The sequence below is a fragment of the Eubalaena glacialis genome, chromosome 1, assembly GCF_028564815.1.
Source record: "Eubalaena glacialis isolate mEubGla1 chromosome 1, mEubGla1.1.hap2.+ XY, whole genome shotgun sequence".
Lineage (NCBI taxonomy): Eukaryota > Metazoa > Chordata > Mammalia > Artiodactyla > Balaenidae > Eubalaena > Eubalaena glacialis.
This window is the reverse complement of record NC_083716.1, coordinates 147227619-147248648: the sequence shown is the minus strand read 5'-3', so window position 1 is coordinate 147248648 and position 21030 is coordinate 147227619. Positions and strand designations below refer to the sequence as shown.

At 39.1% G+C, this 21030-nt stretch overlaps 1 protein-coding gene and 1 pseudogene across 1 annotated transcript in view; one reads left to right on the top strand and one right to left on the bottom strand.

Moving 5' to 3' along the window:
* Nucleotides 1-12648, top strand: part of LOC133103046 (ferritin light chain-like) — a 34916-nt pseudogene extending 22268 nt beyond the window's left edge.
* Nucleotides 1-21030, bottom strand: part of THSD7B (thrombospondin type 1 domain containing 7B) — a 787061-nt gene that overhangs the window by 729429 nt on the left and 36602 nt on the right. The window lies entirely within an intron of this gene.

The window sequence follows — 21030 nt, the reverse complement described above, 5'->3', positions numbered from 1 at the left end:
TTATAACCATATACAAAACTTAACTCAAAATGGATCGAAGACCTAAATGCAAGCACTGAAACTGTAAAACTCCTAGAAGAAAACATAGGAGGAAAGCCTCAGGACATTAGATTTGACAATGATTTCTTGGACATTACATCAAAAGCACAGGCAACAAAAGCAAAAATAGACAAATGGGACTATGTCAAACTGAAAAACTTCTGTGCATCAAAGGAAACAATAGAGTGAAAAGGCAACCAACCTATAGAATAGCAAAAATATTTACAAATTATATATATGATAAAAGGTTAATATCCAGAATATATAAGGAACTTCTACAACTCAACAACAAAAAAATTTGATTTGATTTGATTTAAAAATGGGCAAAGGACTTGAATAGATAATTCTAGAAAAAATGTATGAATGGCCAACAAACATATGAAAAAATGCTCAACATCACACTAATCATAAGAGAAATGCAAATCAAAATTACAATGAGATATCAGCTCACATCCATCAGTATGGCTACTATTGGAAGAACAAAAAATAGCAAGTGCTGGCTAGGATGTGGAGAAATTGGAACCCTTGTGCACTGTTGGTGGGAATGTAAAATGGAGCAGCCATCATGGAAAAGAGTATGGGGGTTCCTCAAAAAATTAAAAATAGAATTACCATATGATCCAGCAATCCCACTCCTTGATATATATCCAAAGGAATTCAAAGCAGGAACTTGAAGAGATATCTGCATATTTGTGTTTATCACAGAATTATTCACAATAGCCAAGAGTAGGAAGCAACCCAAATGTCCATCATCAGATGAACAGATAAAGAACATGTGCTATATACACACAATGGAATAGTATGCAGCCTTATATAAGAAGGAAACCTTGTCATATGCTACAACATGGATAAACTTCACAGACATTTTACTAAGCAAAATAAACCAGTCACAAAAGATAAATACTGTATGATTCCACTCATACAAAATAACTAAAGTAGTGAAAACCATAGAAACAGACAACAGAAAGGTGGCAGGTTGCCAGGGGCTGAAGGGAAGAGATTGGGGAATTACTGTTTATTGGGTATAGAGTTTCAGTGTTGCAAATGAAAAAGCTCTGGAGATCTGTTGTACAACAACGTGAATATACTCAACTCCACTCAACTGTACACTTAAAACTGGTTAAGATGGTAAATATTATAGTATGTGTTTTTTTACCCCAATAAAAAAAATTAGAAAACAAAACAACCATGGGTCCATGTGAACATATAGAGGAATGGCAATTAGGGTGAAAGAAGGGTTATAGGGCATCAACGTTCTCTGATGTGCAAATAAGGGGGTTAAAAGTTTGGCTTTGGTGTTCTACTGGAAAGGTGGGCTATGGCTAGCTTGATAAAAATAGAAACTAGTCATGGAAAATAGGGTAGTACACGGTTTTATTTTAGAAAAATATATAATTCTGTCAAGATTATCTACTTTAAAAGTTAAATATAGCAAACAACAGTTCATCAATCAAGTACAGCAAACAGAATGTATATCTCATCTCTATATTTCCAGCTCACTGGAGAAACTGAAAATGGAAACATAGAGATAAGGAAGCTTATTACATTTTTTAGGTATAATTTCTGGTTGATAGGCTGAAAAGATTATCAACTGGAAATTACATCATGGCCAAATAAGTGGATATTCGCCTCCAAAATAATGTAGCTTGTTAGATACACCTCCCTTCTCCTTTCTACTACCTTCAGAGAGCTGGAATTGGCAAGATTCTTAGCCTAGAGAAATTGATTAAGGGGAGGAGAGAGTAGGAAGGGCATGGTCCCCATAGAATCTGGTGGGGAAAGAAGGGCTGAACTTACGATATATAATTATATAACATATTATAATACTGTATGCCATCTATCCCGTCTGGTCTGCGAATTGTTGCAGTAGCCATCCACTCTGAGTTCACACAGTGGACCAGGCAGCCAAGTGGGAATTAAGGAAAAGTTGATGCTAGACACAGTCACCTTGGACTTGGCTGCTCAGGTCCATCAGAGGCAGGGGGCAGGTACCTGAGAACCAAGAGGACAGGCAGTGAAGGAGAAATTAAAGAATATTGCAGAAAACAACCAGGTCCTACTGTATAGCACAGAGAACTACATTCAGTACCCTATGATGGGATTCCCTGGTGGCGCAGTGGTTGAGAATCCGCCTGCTAGTGCAGGGGACACGGGTTCGAGCCCTGGTCCGGGAAGATCCCACACACTGCAGAGCAACTAAGCCCGTGTGCTGAGCCTGCTCTCTAGAGCCCACGAGCCACAACTACTGAGCCTTCGAGCCACAACTACTGAGCCCGTGTGCCTAGAGCCCATGCTCCACAACAAGAGAAGCCACTGCAATGAGAAGCCCGCGCACCGCAACAAAGAGTAGCCCCGGCTCGCTGCATGTAAAGAAAGCCCACGCGCAGCAACGAAGACCCAACGCAGCCAAAAATAAAATAAAATAAATAAATTTATTTTTAAAAAATCCTATGATAAACCAAAATGGAAAAGAATATAAAAAAAAGAATGTGTATATATGTATAACTGAATCACTTTGCTGTACAGCAGAAATTAACACAACATTGTAAATCAACTATACATCAATTAAAAAAAAAAAGAATATTGCAGAGAACACTGGGGACTTTTATTCTTTTGCTAAGGTGTATGAAAGCATACCTGAGATTAGGTAATAAAAACTAAAAAGAAACGAATTCTAAAAAGCACAAAAGCAAACCCAGGCTCCAATTTCTCCAACCTATGTTTACAGCTTGAGAAGCTTCTAAGTAAAGTAGCCATTTCCCTGCAAAGTGATAGCCAGTCAGAAAGATAAGGGACATCTGAGTTCTCCCAGTGTAGGGACAGGGTGCAATTTGGCCCAAAGGCTCTATTGACTAAAACCACAGTGCTCTGTTTTGTAAATAATGGTTTGCAAAAACAGAAGCTTTATGAATTCCATTATCTAATGATTTTCCATTAACATGCTAATTAATACTATAATTAAGAAAACACGAAGAACCTTAAAAGCCTAGAAAAATCAAGGAAATGCTGAACTGAAGTGAAACTGCCATCCAGTCCTTAAGACAGTACTGCCAATAGTTAGTAACATCTGGAACAAATTCCAAGCAATTTACCTTCGTTATCAAACTGTGCTTTCCACCTTCCTTAGCTTAGTACTCTTACCTGGCATATTGTCTGACCTTACAAGAGAAATAAAATCCAGTTTATGCTATATATAAAAGTAGCCTTGCACATAAGTAGAGTAAGATGCCAGCTGATATGGTGTTCTTTGTGGGTCTCCAGAATGAAATGTTCCCTGAACTTCAATGTGGACAAGCCTGCCGGCCACAGGTGTAGATGGAGTCCTCTGAGTTAAGATGCACATTTAGAATAAACCTCTTGGGAGGGAAGCATTCTTATGAGAAAGAAATGATATGATAAACAATCATTAACATAATTTGATCTGGGTCATCAGAATGAAGCAAGCCAGGCTCCTAAAAAAAGCACACTGCTGAAGGTTAAAAGAAGTGTAGACAAGAAAGGGAGGGGGAACCATGCAAGGGAAATTGCCTCCTTTGGTCCTCAGGAGGCTAGTCCTAATTATCTGGAAATAACCAAGAATCCATTTTGGCAGAAGGAACAAGATACACCATGGTATTACTATTTTAAGCAACTATTCCTTTTGTGGTGGTTTTATGTGACTGCCGTCTTTAGTCAAGGGTTTCAAGAGAGTAAGAAGGACTAAAGCTATCGAATTGCCAATTATTTACTACTGCTGTCCTAAACCGCATGCATTTTTAAGGAATTCATCATTTGGGAAATTGTTTTGCTTTGGGTCTTAGGAAGCACTACTTTGAAGGACTAGAACTAAAGCTACTTTTTAAAGGAGTTCTAAATTGAGTGCTTAACGAGGAAGACCCAAGGTAGAAAAGCCTCAGTGAGGAGAATGTGAAGTCCTGCCAGCACTACACTCACGGTACTCATTCCCCAGGCCTCCAGGTGTTAAAAGGAGCTGTGTACTTTATTCGCCCAGGCCAGAAGACCAGTACGGTACATGTACTAAGAAAGGGAAGAGATCAATTTGAAGAAACTAACATCCCTTTAAACTCCGTTGGCTGAGTCTAGATAATTTTCTTAAATGGGGCAGCCAATTGAACACTGCACTTCTGGAAATTCACTAAAGAAGCCAGGTTCCCCATCTGGTCCCAGCCGCTCGAATTCAGAATCCATCACAGAGGAGAGCAACAAAGCTCTGCTGTTATCCTTCACTGCAAGGAGTGTGAGTTATAAACCCTTTAGCGGTGGGTCTACAACTATGAGACGTGTAACTTCAGGGATGCTGTCACATGCCACAGTCTACCCCAATGTCTTCATTATACGCGGTCAGGAAAAAATAAGGACAGGCTCAAGGAACAGGTCTTATGCAGACAAGGATAAGAATAGATAGAAGGTAGCAACTATATTTAGCAAGTAACTCAACAAGAGGAAAGGGGAGATGGATTTAGTTCCCTTTTACTTTTCTATTTCCAACTTGCTGAAACCAGAGTGGGGAAATGAACATGAGAGAGACCTGGGCTTTGATTCTTTGCTAAAGTAGGATTATGTGAGTAACAAAGATGAGGTACCAGAAAGGTTACTCCAGAAATCAGATGACTTTGGTTGTGGTGTGACCTTCAACAAGTGGATTTTGTTTCTAGACCCAGAGTTCTTCACCTACAAATTAAAGAAATTATAGAAGAATAACCTCTGTGCTCTGTTTCATTTTCCAAACAATCTGTGATTAAATACATTTATAATCAAACTAAGTTTACAAGTGAAAAAAAAAAAAAAAAGAACTTTTCAGAGTCTATGAAAATGAATGGAGTTTACAGATTCAAGTTTCTTCAGACTACAACTAGTAATACTGTTTTGGAACTGCAATTAGTGTTCCAGAAATTTCTTCCATCCAAGCCTAAACCATTGTATTTCAGTGAAAGGATGCTAAGCTTTTGGATATTGTACTTGAGTCTTTATGCCAAAGTAATCGCTCAAGGCACATTTGAATTTTTATGACTCTAATGTCAGTTCACAAGACGGACTGTTTCCCTCGGAAAATAGAGAGTCCTCAGGTGACAGAACAGACGGTGGGCCAACTTTTACTTATGGCTCAGGTTACACAGACGCTGCACCTTAAATAATTTATACGATGTGATCATACTTGGGCCTCATCTGTGGGAACAGACTGAACTGAAACCAAATATGCCTCAATCTGTATAGTAATCACTGCTCAATAGCAGAGACACAGTGGAAAGTCCATTAGGCTAGCCAGAGTCTGGAGGCTCATGCTACTTAAGTACTGAGCAGATGATCAATTCTGGTTAAAATGCCTAGTTCCACCCCACTCCCAGCTGAGAGCTCAGTAAAGCTGACTGGCTGACTCAATTAAACAAGAGCTGGCTTTGGGAGGCCATAGATAAAACCCGGCAGACATCAGCAGCTGATACTCCCCCATGAAAGAACCCAATAAGGTATGCTATTTCAATAAGCTAAGTAATATCTGTAGACACCGTGGCAATGTGAATCTACTTCCATTTACTATGGGGAACTAGGAGAATAGGAATAAAGTGGGGAATGGTAATACTACCATTCCAAACTGAAGAGTTCATATAAACTCAAAAGTTGTGCTCCAAAGTTTGAGAATGGGTACTTTCATTATTTGGAAAAAACCAAAGCACGGTTGAAAATGTTCCTCATGAAAGTAATTTGATGGTTTATCCAAATTGCCTCCTGTATGAGACTGCTCCCAGTGTTAATTTGAGTGCTATTTTTCTAGGTATTTCTACAAATTTTCTTTTTAGAGCCTCATAGTAATGCTGACTGTAACATAGGCTGGATAACTCTAATTATCCATTTGATCATTAGGAGCCCTGAGGTTTAATTCCAAGAAGTGCAATGCCGTGACTGGAGAATGAGACCATTGATTCGTGACCAGCAGCATCAGGATTCAAGTCCTTTTCCATTGTAAAGTGCTAAGTGCTATCTGCCTTCTGCATCCCTACCAATGAGTGTGCAGCGTGGCCAGATGCTGTGGCCAGATGCCGCCTCCACATAGACGAACTCTCTGGATCAAAAAGGAGGCAAGGGGAGGTGAGAGACTCCAGAAAAACCACATCTGCTGGAAGCTGCACTTCAGGCCCAGTGAGAAGCAATGGGGACCAAGCATTTTCTAGATCACACGCTTGGACTACTATAAGAGGCACTATGGGATGGTGGGAAGTAGGCAGGAGTTGCAGAGATCCAAGTTCAAAGCTGAGTTCTGTTGCTCACAAGCTGTGTGACTTGGAGCAAATTTCTGAACTTCTTGATGCCTGGCTCTTCTCACCTATAATACAGGATAACCATGTCTTCTTGGCATTGTTGTAAGGAAAAGAGGAAATGCATGTTAACTAGTCTACCTGGCATGGTAGGTCTTCCATAAATAGCACCTTTCTTACCACGCCTGCTGCTTGCAGCCACTAAGTCCTTTCAAGATCATGAAGTTCAGTTTGAAGCAACAGACCTGATATTCTCCTTGCCCATCATGAGTAGAGGCTAGTACATGCTCTTCCCATCCAATTCCCTACAGGCCGCAGACAATCAAAACAACCCTACATCTAACAAGCACACTGAAATCTGCTCTCCAGCACTTTTCTTTTGGCAGCTAGTAGATTTTAAAAAAATAAAATAAAAAGTCTGCCGTGTCTGGTCTCCTTCTTCCCTTTAGCAAAGATTAGACCAAAAAGAAAGCAATTTAACAATTATTAGGCAAAGTAGGAGTGGCTCTTTATCTCTTTTTATACCAGAAGGGAAAGAGATGGTTGGTTATTTCTGCAGTCATTATAAAATGTGCTTCAAGTACACACACTTGACACAAACCTGGAAATGAAGGGTCATGTTGAGCAGAGATTTCTTTTTTTTTTTTTTGCTATATTTAACTGTAGCTATTATTATAACCATTCACAAATATTAAGCACTTATTATATAAGGCATTAGTTTAGGACTCAGGCTCTGGAATCGAAGTGGGTTTGAAACCTGGCTCCACCACTGACTTGCTGTGTGACCTTGGGCTGAGTAGTTAACCTCTCTGTACTTTGGTCTCCAGCTCAACAAAATCAAAATACTACTACATCAACCACAACCTGCATGAGGCAAAAGAATATAAAAATCCATGCAAAGCAATTGGAAGAGTGCCTGACTGTTAAGAAAAAGTAGTAAATGTTAGCAATTATGCTTAGTTATTACTGAGTGAACCTCATAGGCCTCGAGAGAAATGTGACAAATAAAGACTGGTTGGGCTGGTTAAACTCTTGAGAGTCTGAAATAGCATTTTATAATAAAGTCAATGAAAAACTCTCCCATACTCATGTTGCCTGCTGCTACCACAGGAGAGACAACATCCTATCACCACGTTTACACCTGATACAGGACATGCAGCAATTTATGAGAAAGCTGTCTCTCTGGCTCTGGACTGAGTGCCCTGATTATTTCTACACTGTGCAAAACTAAAGATTTCTTTAAGTCTCGTAACTCAGTTCGGAGCACAGTTTGACCCCCATGTGAATGTTTCCTCAATACTGAAATGTCTTGAAAAAGACTGGTACCTCACCCTATTGCATGGATGTGGTTTCCCTACACCTCTCTGAGATCCCACCCTACAGATAAAACCCTCTTCTGTTGGGGGCATTTTATTGTACAAGCAGTCCAACTCCCATCTAAGATAACCCGGAAGCCATATTTGTGTTCCTTCTAGCTAAAATGCAATTATTTTTATCCTGAATTGTTCTAGCACAAAATGGCATCTTAAAAATTTCATTGCATTTACCTTATCTACCTCTTTATCTTTTTTCAATAATGTTACTAATAATATAGCTCAAATTATATAACTATAAGGTACCTGTCATTGGATAGACAGTGATCACAACAATTCACATAACTCATTTTCATCTGCATAATAATAGTGTCATAAGGTCATAATAATAGTTATATAATGTTAACTATAATATAATATATTGTATTATAGTTGTATGATATTATATATTGTATAATATCATATAACTATTATTATGACCTTTTCAAAGGTGATAAAACTCAGACAGAGAGAATGTAAGTGGCTCAGGATCATAGAGCCAGAAAGCAGAGAGCCAGAAGCACACATACCACTATACTAAACTTGAATTCCTCCCTTCCTTTCTGCCTTGCACCATCCATCCGCCCTTTTGTCTATCTGCCCATCTCCTCATCCAGCTATCAACCAATGAGTAGAGGGGAAAGAAGGAATTAAAGCATTTGCTTAGAAAGGAATTTGGAATTTAACTAATTCAAATATATCAGTAGGATTTGGTGGTTGTAAAGCGCTCACTTGCAGTAGGCTCAGCATGGCATGCATTATTAAAGAAACTGCTTTAAATGAGTGTCAATTTTTCAAAACGTAAAGACTGGCTCTATTCAAGAAACCCAGAAGACTTGAAGGGATGCATACAATATAACTATACAGTGGCCACGTTACTAAGCTATGGACATTATATCTGAAAGGAAAGACATAATCAACAATTATTATTTTCTTTCAGTAAGAAAAAAGCTAGGTAGGAGTATGTCTAAACTATCTTTCCTTCCTTAATGAAACTGTTATTGATTTTTCATCCTACTGAATCACTGCCTTGAAGCAATTTATTTTACCTGCATGTTCTCACATTTAATTTGGATGTATGCTTAAGGGAGAGTTTATCAATAAAAGCTCCAGAGGAATGCCAAAAGGTTTGTATTAGGAAGAAACAGTGAAAGCAATTCTATCAATTTTGTTAAACACAAAGATGATCAAAGAATTACTAATGAATGGCATTTAAAGAGCAATTTCAATGTGAATCTGGGTCATATCAACATAGTCATCACTCTGAATGTTCTCAGTGGGTATAAACATTAAAAATTTCCATGCACAAAACATATATTTGATACTGTTAGAGGAAAGGGCAAATATATTCGTTCACCAACAGCTGGGCTTCAAATTGACTTTGCTGACCAAAATTAATATCTCCCCACGTTCTTTTAGCATCATCCCTTATTATGTACCTGTTACTGAACAAAGCATGATCTATGTATTATCTCCTTTGATCTTATAATTCAGGTACCATAAACTACAATATTATACACAAAGAAAGTAAGGCACAGAGAATTTAAGAAATTTGCCCCAAATTATATAATTACCAAATGGCAGAGCCAGCATTCAACCTCATGTTTGTGTGTTTCCCGAACCCACATTCATAACTCCAGGAACAGTTCGTATACACAAAGTACTTTGATTCTCTACCATGTACCAAAAAACCTCTGAATAAATAAATATTTTCATAACATTCATCAATGCTTCAGGACCATGAATTTTTTTTAGACTTAATGAAGCTATATTTGCACAATGTGACCAACCACAAAACCCATGTGCAATGTTAGAAAATGCTCTTGGGGTTCAACCTACTTTAGATTCTCAAACATATGCTGGAACCATCAAATCCCACACGGAGATGACTAAGTCCCTCTCAGCACACTGCCCCTTATCCCTAAAAGTGTGCCACCTTCTAGAATGACCCCACCACAGAAAGGACTAGTTGCAGGACCACCTGCATGGTGACTTTTCTCCACCCCTCCTCTCTGAACTCTCTCCTCATTCTCTCCTGCTTCCTCTCCTGCCCCGCACCTCTTTCTAAACTATACTCAGTTCTAAATGTTTATAGGTCAAGTTGTTTTCTCCCTCCTGGCATAATTTCTCCCGAGACAGATGACATACTATTTGAGTTCTCTTTCCCTGGGAAACTGTTCCAGGAGTCCCCAAACCAGCCCTGATCTTGAAAGGAGCTCAAACCAAGGAAGATACCTCCCCACAGACCCCAGAGGGGCCCTAGCAATCAATATAAATCTGAGAACATGACTGTCTTCTCTGCCTGCCAACAACTCCTTCCTATGCCATTCTACTCTCAAGGTTCACAGCAAGTCATTCCATTATGCCAGTGATTTGTGTTCTCCCCCAAGGAAATCATGCAGGAAAATGAACAGTGACAATAGCCAAGACCAAAACAAAACAATCAGTAACAACAGAAAAGGACTTAAGTTGTTTGCCATATTACAAATACTAAAGTATCACATACAATACATTCAGATTTATTCATTTTGAACGTTGATGGAGCATGTTCACGAAACCTCCATTAACAATGCCATCCACCTTTCCCCTTTATTTCCTATATGGTTTTTGACTATATGTTAGACACAACCTGACTAGTATTCAGGGTTTCATAGATCAATAGAAGCTCAAACTGGATTTTCCAAAGTCACGTATGTATTTTGTCATGCATTCATTCTTCTATTCACTACACATTCATTAAGCTCAAAACTGAACAAGAACACTGGGGTGCATGTATCTTTTCGAATTATGGTTTTCTCCGGATATATGCCCAGGAGTGGGGTTGCAGGATCATGTAGCAGCTCTATTTTTAGTTTTATAAGGAACCTCCATACTGTTCTCCGCAGTGGCTGTATCAATTTACATTCCGACCAACAGTGTAGGAGCGTTCCCTTCTCTCCACACCCTCTCTAGCATTTATTGTTTGTAGATTTTTGGTGCAAATGAACTTATTTACAAAACAGAAATAGAGTCACAGAAGTAGAAAAAAAATTATGGTTACCAAGGGGGAAAGGAGCAGGGGAGGGATAAATTGGGAGATTGGGATTGACATATTCACACTACTATATATAAAATAGATAACTAGTAAGGACCTACTGTATGGCACAGGGAACTCTACCCAATACTCTGTAATGACCTATATAGGAAAAGAATCTAAAAAAGAGTGGATATATGTACATGTATAACTGATTCACTTTCCTGTATACCTGAAACTAACACATTGTAAATCAACTATACTCCAATACAAATTAAAAAAAAAAAAAAAAAGAATATACTAGTTCAAATTCCAACTCTGATACTCATCTGTTTCCTCAGATGTCATACGGAGATAATAATCTCATAGGATATTTGTGAGGATTCAATGAGATAAAACATGTAAAAGCAACCAGGGATGTAATAACTGGTCAATCAATATAAATAGTATCACTGCTATTACTTCTAGCACATTTTGTGGGAATTTTTATAAGATTTTTCTTGTATGTGATTAATTTTGTGCATGACACAGTATCTTAGGTAGCTCTAGAGATTTTTTAATGAGCCTAGGAAGCAAATTTTGGCAGCTCTACTCAACATTTCTCTGCGAAAAAAAAATTAAAACTATTAAAAAACATGAAGTGTTTTAAGTCAAAGCTGTCTTATAAATTCTCTGAAAAGATTAAATGAAAACTGAATCACTCAATTTTTGAGAACTTTAAGATACAAAATTTTCAGGCAAATATAAAAACTTCAGAAAAATGTTTTTTCATCAGATATAGCTGCCTATGTCAAATTTCCTCTACTATTAGTGTCACACCTATCACCTAAAATACTGCACCAAAGGAGAAGTCCCACTGCTTAATGTTGGTGGCATTTATTCTTCAGCTTGAGAAGGCAAAACAAAAACCTCCAAACTGAAATATCTGTAGGCCAGTGAAATACAGCAGTTGTCTTTTCAAAAGGAGAAAAAAGACAATGTTTCATTATTTGAGACCATAATTATCACTTCAGCTTCTCTTAAACAAAAGTTCTCAGATTTTAAGGAGTGGATTTTCACTACTATAGCAAATTGACAGAACAGTTCATGAAAGTAAATTGTCAATTACTTCTAGGTGTACAAATTATTAAGATAATAACAGCTTTTATTACTTAAACATTAAAAATTAAAATTATCCCATGGTCCTTGTTTATCATATTTTCATTTTATCATTTTCTTGTTTTGTTTTGTATTTTCTCTCTTGGTTATCAGATATTTCTTTGAGGCAGTGCACATGGCAGTCCCCCGGATCTGTCTCTTGCTTCAACAGTGTTTGCACGGAACAGACCCAGGGACGCCCTTTGCTCCAGCCTCTGACCACCCTCCAACCTTTCTTCCAGTTGCAACCTTCGGAGTCAGACCCTCAGCTATCCTCGGTCACCAGGGCCAGGCAACACCATTTTTTGAGCTTAACTCCTTATCAACCATGAGCTCCCAGATTCGTCAAAATTATTCCACCGAGGTGGAGGCCACCGTCAACCCTCTGGTCAACATACATCTGTGGGCCTCCTACACCTCCCTCTCTCTGGGCTTCTATTTAGACCGCGAAGATGTGGCTCTGGAGGGCGTGGGCCACTTTTTCTGCAAATGGACCGAAGAGAAGCACGAGGGCGCCGAGCGTCTCTTGAAAATGCAAACCCAGGGCAGCGGCCGCGCCCTCTTCCAGAACGTGCAGAAGCCATCTCAGGATGAGTGGGGTAAAACCCAGGATGCTGTGGAAGCCACCATTAACACGGAGAAGAACCTGAACCAGGCCCTTTTGGATCTGCATGCCCTGGGTTCTGCCCGCGCAGACCCCTGCCTCTGCGACTTCCTGGAGAGCCACTTCCTGGACGAGCAGGGGAAACTCGTCAAGAAGATGGGTGACCACCTGACCAACCTCTGCAGGATGGTTGGTCCCCAGGCTGGCCTGGGCGAGTGTCTCTTTGAAAGACTCACCCTCAAGTATGACTAGGAACTTTCGGAGCCCAGTGGCCTTTGAGGAGCCCCTCTGGTGTCAGGGCTTCTGCCTGAAGCCCCTCTATGCAGCCACTAGGCAGCTTTTTAACCACCCTGGAGCCCTCTCCCAAGCCTTGGACCAAATGGAAACAATAAAGCTTTTTGCAGCAAAAAAAAAAAAAAAAAAAAAATTTCTTTGATACAATGTAGGTGAACAAGTGGATTGAAATGTACCAACTTGTACAGATTTGAAAATAAAAAATTTAAATTTTTATTTAAAATTTTAAAAACAATATTTCCTATCTTTGTAACTGATTCAGTGAATAAAATCTGAAGACTACTTAATTCTTCATCAATGCTTCCATTTTTGTCCATTTTTAATCAAAGATATAATGAAACCTTTTTCACATTTCTTATCTATAAAATTTCCTCACGTGTTTAATTCTGCATATAAGTGAAATCATCACAGTATTTGTCTTTGTCTGACTTATTTCACTTGGCATAATTCAACGTCCATCCATTTTGTCTCAAATGGCAGGATTTCCTTTTTTATGGCTGAGTAGTATTCCTGTGTGTGTGTGTACATGTGTGTGTAAAACACATTTCCCTTATTCATTCAGCTGTCAATAGAAACTTAGGCTGTTTCTATGTCTTGGCTATTGTAAATAATACTGTATAATACTGCAGTGAACAAGGGCGCTCAGATATCTCTCAGGACAGTGGTTTCATTTCCTTTGGATATATACCCAGAAGTAGGATAGCTGGATCATATGGTAGTTCTATTTTTAATTTTTTGTGAAACCTCCATGCTGTTTTCCATAACGGCTGTATGATGACTCCTAAAATTTCAGGTTTATTTTATGTGACTTCACCCCCGCCTCCTTTTCTAGTAGGAAACACCCTGCAAGTACAAGAAACTCAAGGTGTGCACTTTCCCCACCCACACACCTTCCTCAACCCTTTCCCTCCCTCCCCTTCCCTCTCCCCCTCTCTCTTTCTCTCTCTCTCTATACACACACATATATACATGTATAAGTATATATATACAATATATATAAATACATATACACATTCTTTTTCTTTCTACCCAATATTCAGAACACACTTTGGAAGACTAGAAATTTTTAAGTTAGGAGGCTCTCATAGGGTAGAAATTTTTAAGTTAGGAGGCTTTCATAGGGTATCTGCCTGCAGCTGAACACAAAGAGTTCATCCCTAACCTCAGATTCCCCTGAAAATTCATCCCAAACAAGGGAAATAGGATAAGCAAGGGAATAAAGAGTATTTTAAAGACCTCCATTAAGAAGTGGAGAGGAAATGAGAAAAGGGATCACAAAAAGCAGAGCAGAGGAAGTGGGGGAGACCAGGTTAAATGGGCTAGAATGCTGAGACTGGGTTCTCCCACCAGCGACTGAGAACCTCAGTTTATACTTGCAGGAAAACGCCACAGCTTGACTCTGCTGGTGGCTGGGAGTGTCTCCCACTGGTATGCAACATTCAGAGCCGCCTGCATGCCTCCCTACCCTCCCTGATGTAAAGAGGTTTTTCACGCTAGCCCCAAATGTCCTCTTCTATCAGACTCTCACTGTTTTTCTGTCTTTGCAAGAGACTACATGCTCCCTCAATTTTAGATAATCCATAATAATAATCTGTCTCAATGTATAATGAGGAATTTGTCTCAAATTGGTTATCATTGGTATATCTACCTACAACAAAAAGTGATGTTATTCCTGACATACGTTTTTTCATTACATACCAGAACATTCTATGGAAGCTTGGGGAAGAGAATAGGTACTATCAGGATTAGGAAGGATGACTATAAACCTAGATATTAATTTAGGGCCAATGAAATGGTCTTTCTAATACATAAAATAATTTGTGCAAAGCACTTAGCATACTGCCTAGTATACAGATGATGACAGCTCTTTTCTACTGTTCAAAGAAATATTTTTCATACAATCTTTGTATTCTCATAATGCTTTTGACATATCTCTGTTGGCCTTTCTTTCTGCAATTGTCTGCTTATGTGCTACGTCACCAACTAGATGGTAAACTCCCTGAGAGTGAAGAAAAGGAAATCATCATTGTATCCTCAGGGCCTAGAATATGGTAAGTACCATGGCAATTGCCTCATAAATATCTGACAGCCAACTGAAGGAATGAAGGTAGAGTTCTGCAAAGTTCACTACCAATTACGTAGGATGATAATAAGAGCACCCAACCACTTATCTGAAAAGCTGGATTTTGATTCCATCTCTACCAATGACTTCCTGCAATGTCCTAAGCAATCCACATGGAATTGGAGACAAAGACTTACCTACACATTCCCTAGGGTTGCTATGAGGATCACATTAGATAAATACGAAGAGGAAGGCCAAGGAGTCCATCACAGAGTCACCTCCTCTCCCACAGATTCAGTTTTCTTAGTTGAAAAAAATAGAAGGCGGTACCAGCTCCAGCATTGTGTGAGTCTCAGGAATCCCTCGACCAGCTACACTAAAGAAGTTCTCAGATGAATGAAAACAAAAAAATTAAATCAAATGAAACACACATTTGCTGGAAGCAAGAATTTTTTTCTTTTCTCTCAGCTTGTGCTAATTCCTTTGTCCAAATTATTTCATTTGTTCCAAAAATACCTCTCAGTGAGATCCAAGGGCCAATCACTGAAGGTTCCTAGAGGTCTCCAGACCCCTCATTGCTTCTTCCCAACTGGGATGCACCATCATTGCCTCAGCACCAGCTGTCCCACCCTTGGGAGGCCAGAGATGGCCCCGGCCACAGAGCAGGAAGCTTCAGCCAGGTGCCGCCATGGTCTTCCCATGCCAACAGTTCAACTCTAGCTCAATTTTACCTCCTAATTTGTGCTAAATGTTTTAGTACATTATCCAATTTCATATTTTAAAACAGCTTTCTGGGGTACATATGAATAACCCAATTTGATAGAATACGGTAGAGGCCATAATAAATGCTACGTAAGTGTTTATCAAGTGAATGAGGGAAGGAATACAGTGCTAAGTAGAAGACTGAGGCCGGGGGGGAGGATGCTCAAGTAGGCTAAGCTCACACACTAGTAAGAACAAAGCTCTGACACAAACCAGTTTCATCCAACCTCCAAATGCCTTTGCGCTGGCTTAAACTGTAATGTCAGCCATTCTTGGCATTGATTTTAAGATGAAGTTCCCATTTATTTATAAAACAGAAATAGACTCACAGGCAGAAAATAAACTTATGGTTACCAAAGGGGACAGCGGTGGAGGTGGTGGGGCGTAGAGGTGGGGAGATAAATTAGAGTCTGGGATTAACAGAAACATACTACTATAAATAAAATAAACAACAAGGACCTAGGGGGGATTAACCAAGATGGCGGAGTAGAAGGACGTGCTCTCACTCCCTCTTGCGAGAGCACCAGAATCACAACTGGCTGCTGGACAATCATCGACAGGAAGACACTGGACTTCACCAAGGAGGATACCGCACGTCCAAGGACAGAGGAGAAGCCACAGTGAGACGGTAGGAGGGGCGCAATCAGAGTAAAATCAAATCCCATTACTGCTGGGTGGGTGACTCACAGACTGGTGAACACTTATACCACAGAAGTCCACCCACTGGAGTGAAGGTTCTGAGCCCCACGTCAGGCTTCCCAACGTGGGGGTCCGGCAACGGGAGGAGGAAGTCATAGAGAATCAGACTTTGAAGTCTAGTGGGAATTGATTGCAGGACTTCAACAGGACTGGGGGAAACAGAGACCCCACTCTTGGAGGGCACACACAAAGTAGTGTGCGCATCGGGACCCAGGGGAAGGAGCAGTGACCCTGGGGGAGACTGAACCAGACCTACCTGCTAGTGTTGGAGGGTCTCCTGCAGAGGCAGGGGGTGGCTCTGTTTCATCGTGGGGACAAGGACACTGGCAGCGGAGGTTCTGGGAAGTACTCCTTGGCATGAGCCCTCCCAGAGTCTGCCATTAGCCCCACCAAAGAGCCCACGTAGGCTCCAGTGTTGGGTTGCCTCAGGCAAGACAACCAACAGGGAGGGAACCCAGCCTCACCCATCAACAGTCAAGTGGATTAAAGTTTTATGGAGCTCGGACCACCACAGCAACAGTCAGCTCTACCCACCACCAGAGCGTCCCATCAAGCCTCTCAGATAGCCTCAACCACCAGAGGACAGACAGCAGAAGCAAGAAAAACTACTATCCTGCAGCCTGTGGAACAAAAACCACATTTACAGAAAGATAGACAAGATGAAAAGGCAGAAGGCTATATACCAGATGAAAGAACAAGAAAAAAACCCAGAAAAACAACTAAATGAAGTGGAGATAGGCAACCTTCCAGAAAAAGAATTCAGAATAATGATAGTGAAGATGATCCAGGACCTCGGAATAAGAATGGAGGCAAAGATTGAGAAGATGCAAGAAATGATTAACAAAGACCTAGAAGAATTAAAGAACAAACAAACAGAGATGACTAATACAATAACTGAAATGAAAAGTATACTAGAAGGAATCAATAGCAGAGTAACTGAGGCAGAAGAACGGATAAGTGACCTGGAAGACAGAATGGTGGAGTTCACTGCTGCGGAACAGACTAAAGAAAAAAGAATGAAAAGAAATGAAGACAGCCTAAGAGACCTCTGGGACAACATTAAATGCAACAACATTCACATTATAGGGGTCCCAGAAGGAGAAGAGAGAGAGAAAGGACCAGAGAAAATATTTGAAGAGATTATAGTCGAAAACTTCCCTAACATGGGAAAGGAAATAGCCACCCAAGTCCAGGAAGCGCAGAGAGTCCCACACAGGATAAACCCAAAGAGAAACATGCCGAGACACATAGTAATCAAAGTGGCAAAAATTAAAGACAAAGAAAAATTATTGAAAGCAGCAAGGGAAAAACGACAAATAACATACAAGGGAACTCCCATAAGGTTAACAGCTGATTTCTCAGCAGAAACTCTACAAGCCAGAAGGGAGTGGCATGATATACTTCAAGTGATGAAAGGGAAGAACCTACAACCAAGATTACTCTACCCAGCAAGGATCTCATTTAGATTTGCTGGAGAAATCAAAAGCTTTACAGACAAGCAAAAGCTAAGAGAATTCAGCACCACCAAACCAGCTCTACAACAAATGCTAAAGGAACTTCTCTAAGTGGGAAACACAAGAGAAGAAAAGGACCTACAAAAACAAACCCAAAACAATTAAGAAAATGGTCATAGGAATATACATATCAATAATTACCTTAAACGTGAATGGATTAAATGCTCCAACCAAAAGACACAGGCTTGCTGAATGGATACAAAAACAAGACCCATATATATGCTGTCTACAAGAGACCCACTTTAGACCTAGGGACACATACAGACTGAAAGTGAGGGGATGGAAAAAGATATTCCATGCAAATGGAAATCAAAAGAAAGCTGGAGTAGCTATACTCATATCAGATAAAATAGACTTTAAAATAAAGAATGTTACAAGAGACAAGGAAGGACACTACATAATGATCAAGGGATCAATCCAAGAAGAAGACATAACAATTATAAATATATATGCACCCAACATAGGAGCACCTCAATACACAAGGCAACTGCTAACAGCTATAAAAGAGGAAATTGACAGTAACACAATAATAGTGGGGGACTTTAACACCTCACTTACACCAATGGACAGATCATCCAAAATGAAAATAAATGAGGAAACAGAAGCTTTAAATGACACAATAGACCAGATAGATTTAATTGATATTTATAGGACATTCCATCCAAAAACACCAGATTACACGTTCTTCTCAAGTGTGCACGGAACATTCTCCAGGATAGATCACATCTTGGGTCACAAATCAAGCCTCAGTAAATTTAAGAAAATTGAAATCATATCAAGCATCTTTTCTGACCACAATGCTATGAGATTAGAAATGAATTACAGGGAAAAAACTTAAAAAACACAAACACATGGAAGCTAAACAATACGTTACTAAATAACCAAGAGATCACTGAAGAAATCAAAGAGGAAATCAAAAAATACCTAGAGACAAATGACAATGAAAACACGACGACCCAAAACCTATGGGATGCAGCAAAAGCAGTTCTAAGAGGGAAGTTTATAGCTATACAAGCCTACCTAAAGAAACAAGAAAAATCTCAAGTAAACAATCTAACATTACACCTAAAGAAACTAGAGAAAGAAGAACAAATGAAACCCAAAGTTAGCAGAAGGAAAGAAATCATAAAGATCAGAGCAGAAATAAATGAAATAGAAACAAAGAAAACAATAGCAAAGATCAATAAAACTAAAAGCTGGTTCTTTGAGAAGATAAACAAAATTGATAAGCCATTAGCCAGACTCATCAAGAAAAAGAGGGAGAGGACTCAAATCAATAAAATCAGAAATGAAAAAGGAGAAGTTACAACAGACACCGCAGAAATACAAAGCATCCTAAGAGACTACTACAAGCAACTTTATGCCAATAAAATGGACAACCTGGAAGAAATGGACAAATTCTTAGAAAGGTATAACCTTCCAAGACTGAACCAGGAAGAAATAGAAAATATGAACAGACCAATCACAAGTAATGAAATTGAAACTGTGATTAAAAATCTTCCAACAAACAAAAGTCCAGGACCAGATGGCTTCACAGGTGAATTCTATCAAACATTTAGAGAAGAGCTAACACCTATCCTTCTCAAACTCTTCCAAAAAATTGCAGAGGAAGGAACACTCCCAAACTCATTCTATGAGGCCACCATCACCCTGATACCAAAACCAGACAAAGACACTACAAAAAAAGAAAATTACAGACCAATATCACTGATGAATATAGATGCAAAAATCCTCAACAAAATACTAGCAAACAGAATCCAACAACACATTAAAAGGATCATACACCACGATCAAGTGGGATTTATCCCAGGGGTGCAAGGATTCTTCAATATACGCAAATCAATCAATGTGATACACCATATTAACAAATTGAAGAATAAAAACCATATGATCATCTCAATAGATGCAGAAAAAGCTTTTGACAAAATTCAACACCCATTTATGATAAAAACTCTCCAGAAAGTGGGCATAGAGGGAACCTATCTCAACATAATAAAGGCTATATATGACAAACCCACAGCAAACATCATTCTCAACGGTGAAAAACTGAAAGCATTTCCTCTAAGATCAGGAACGAGACAAGGATGTCCACTCTCACCACTATTATTCAACATAGTTCTGGAAGTCCTAGCCATGGCAATCAGAGAAGAAAAAGAAATAAAATGAATACAAATTGGAAAAAAAGAAGTAAAACTGTCACTGTTTGCAGATGACATGATACTATACATAGAGAATCCTAAAACTGCCACCAGAAAACTGCTAGAGCTAATTAATGAATATGGTAAAGTTGCAGGATACAAAATTAATGCACAGAAATCTCTTGCATTCCTATACATTAATGATGAAAACTCTGAAAGAGAAATTATGGAAACACCCCCATTTACCATTGCAACAAAAAGAATAAAATACCTAGGAATAAACCTACCTAGGGAGACAAAAGACCTGTATGCAGAAAACTATAAGACACTGATGAAAGAAATTAAAAATGATACCAACAGATGGAGAGATATACCATGTTCTTGGATTGGAAGAATCAACATTGTGAAAATGACTATACTACCCAAAGAAATCTAGAGGTTCAATGCAATCCCTATCAAATTAGCAATGGCATTTTTTACAGAACCAGAAAAAAAAAATCTTAAAATTTGTATAGAGACACTAAAGACCTCCAATATCCAAAGCAGTCTTGAGAGAATAAAACGGAGCTGGAAGAATCAGACTCCCTCACTTCAGACTATACTACAAAGCTACAGTAATCAAGCCAGTATGGTACTGGCACAAAAACAGAAATATAGATCAATGGAACAGGATAGAAAGCCCAGAGATAAACCCAAGCACCTATGGTCAACTAATCTATGACAGAGGAGGCAAGGATATACAATGGAGATAAGACAGTCTCTTCAATAATTGGTGCTGGGAAAACTGGACAGCTACATGTAAAAGAATGAAAGTAGAACACTCTGTAACACCATACACAAAAATAAACTCAAAATGGATTAGAGGGCTAAATGTAAGACCGGACACTATAAAACCCTTAGAGGAAAACATAGGAAGAACACTCTTTGACATAAATCACAGCAAGATCTTTTTTGATCCACCTCCTAGAGAAATGGAAATAAAAACAAAAATAAACAAATGGGACCTAATGAAACTTATAAGCTTTTGCACAACAAAGGAAACCATAAACAAGACGAAAAGACAACTCTCAGAATGGGAGAAAATATTTGCAAACGAATCAACGGACAAAGGATTAATCTCCAAAATATATAAACAACTCATTCAGCTCAATATTAAAGAAACAAA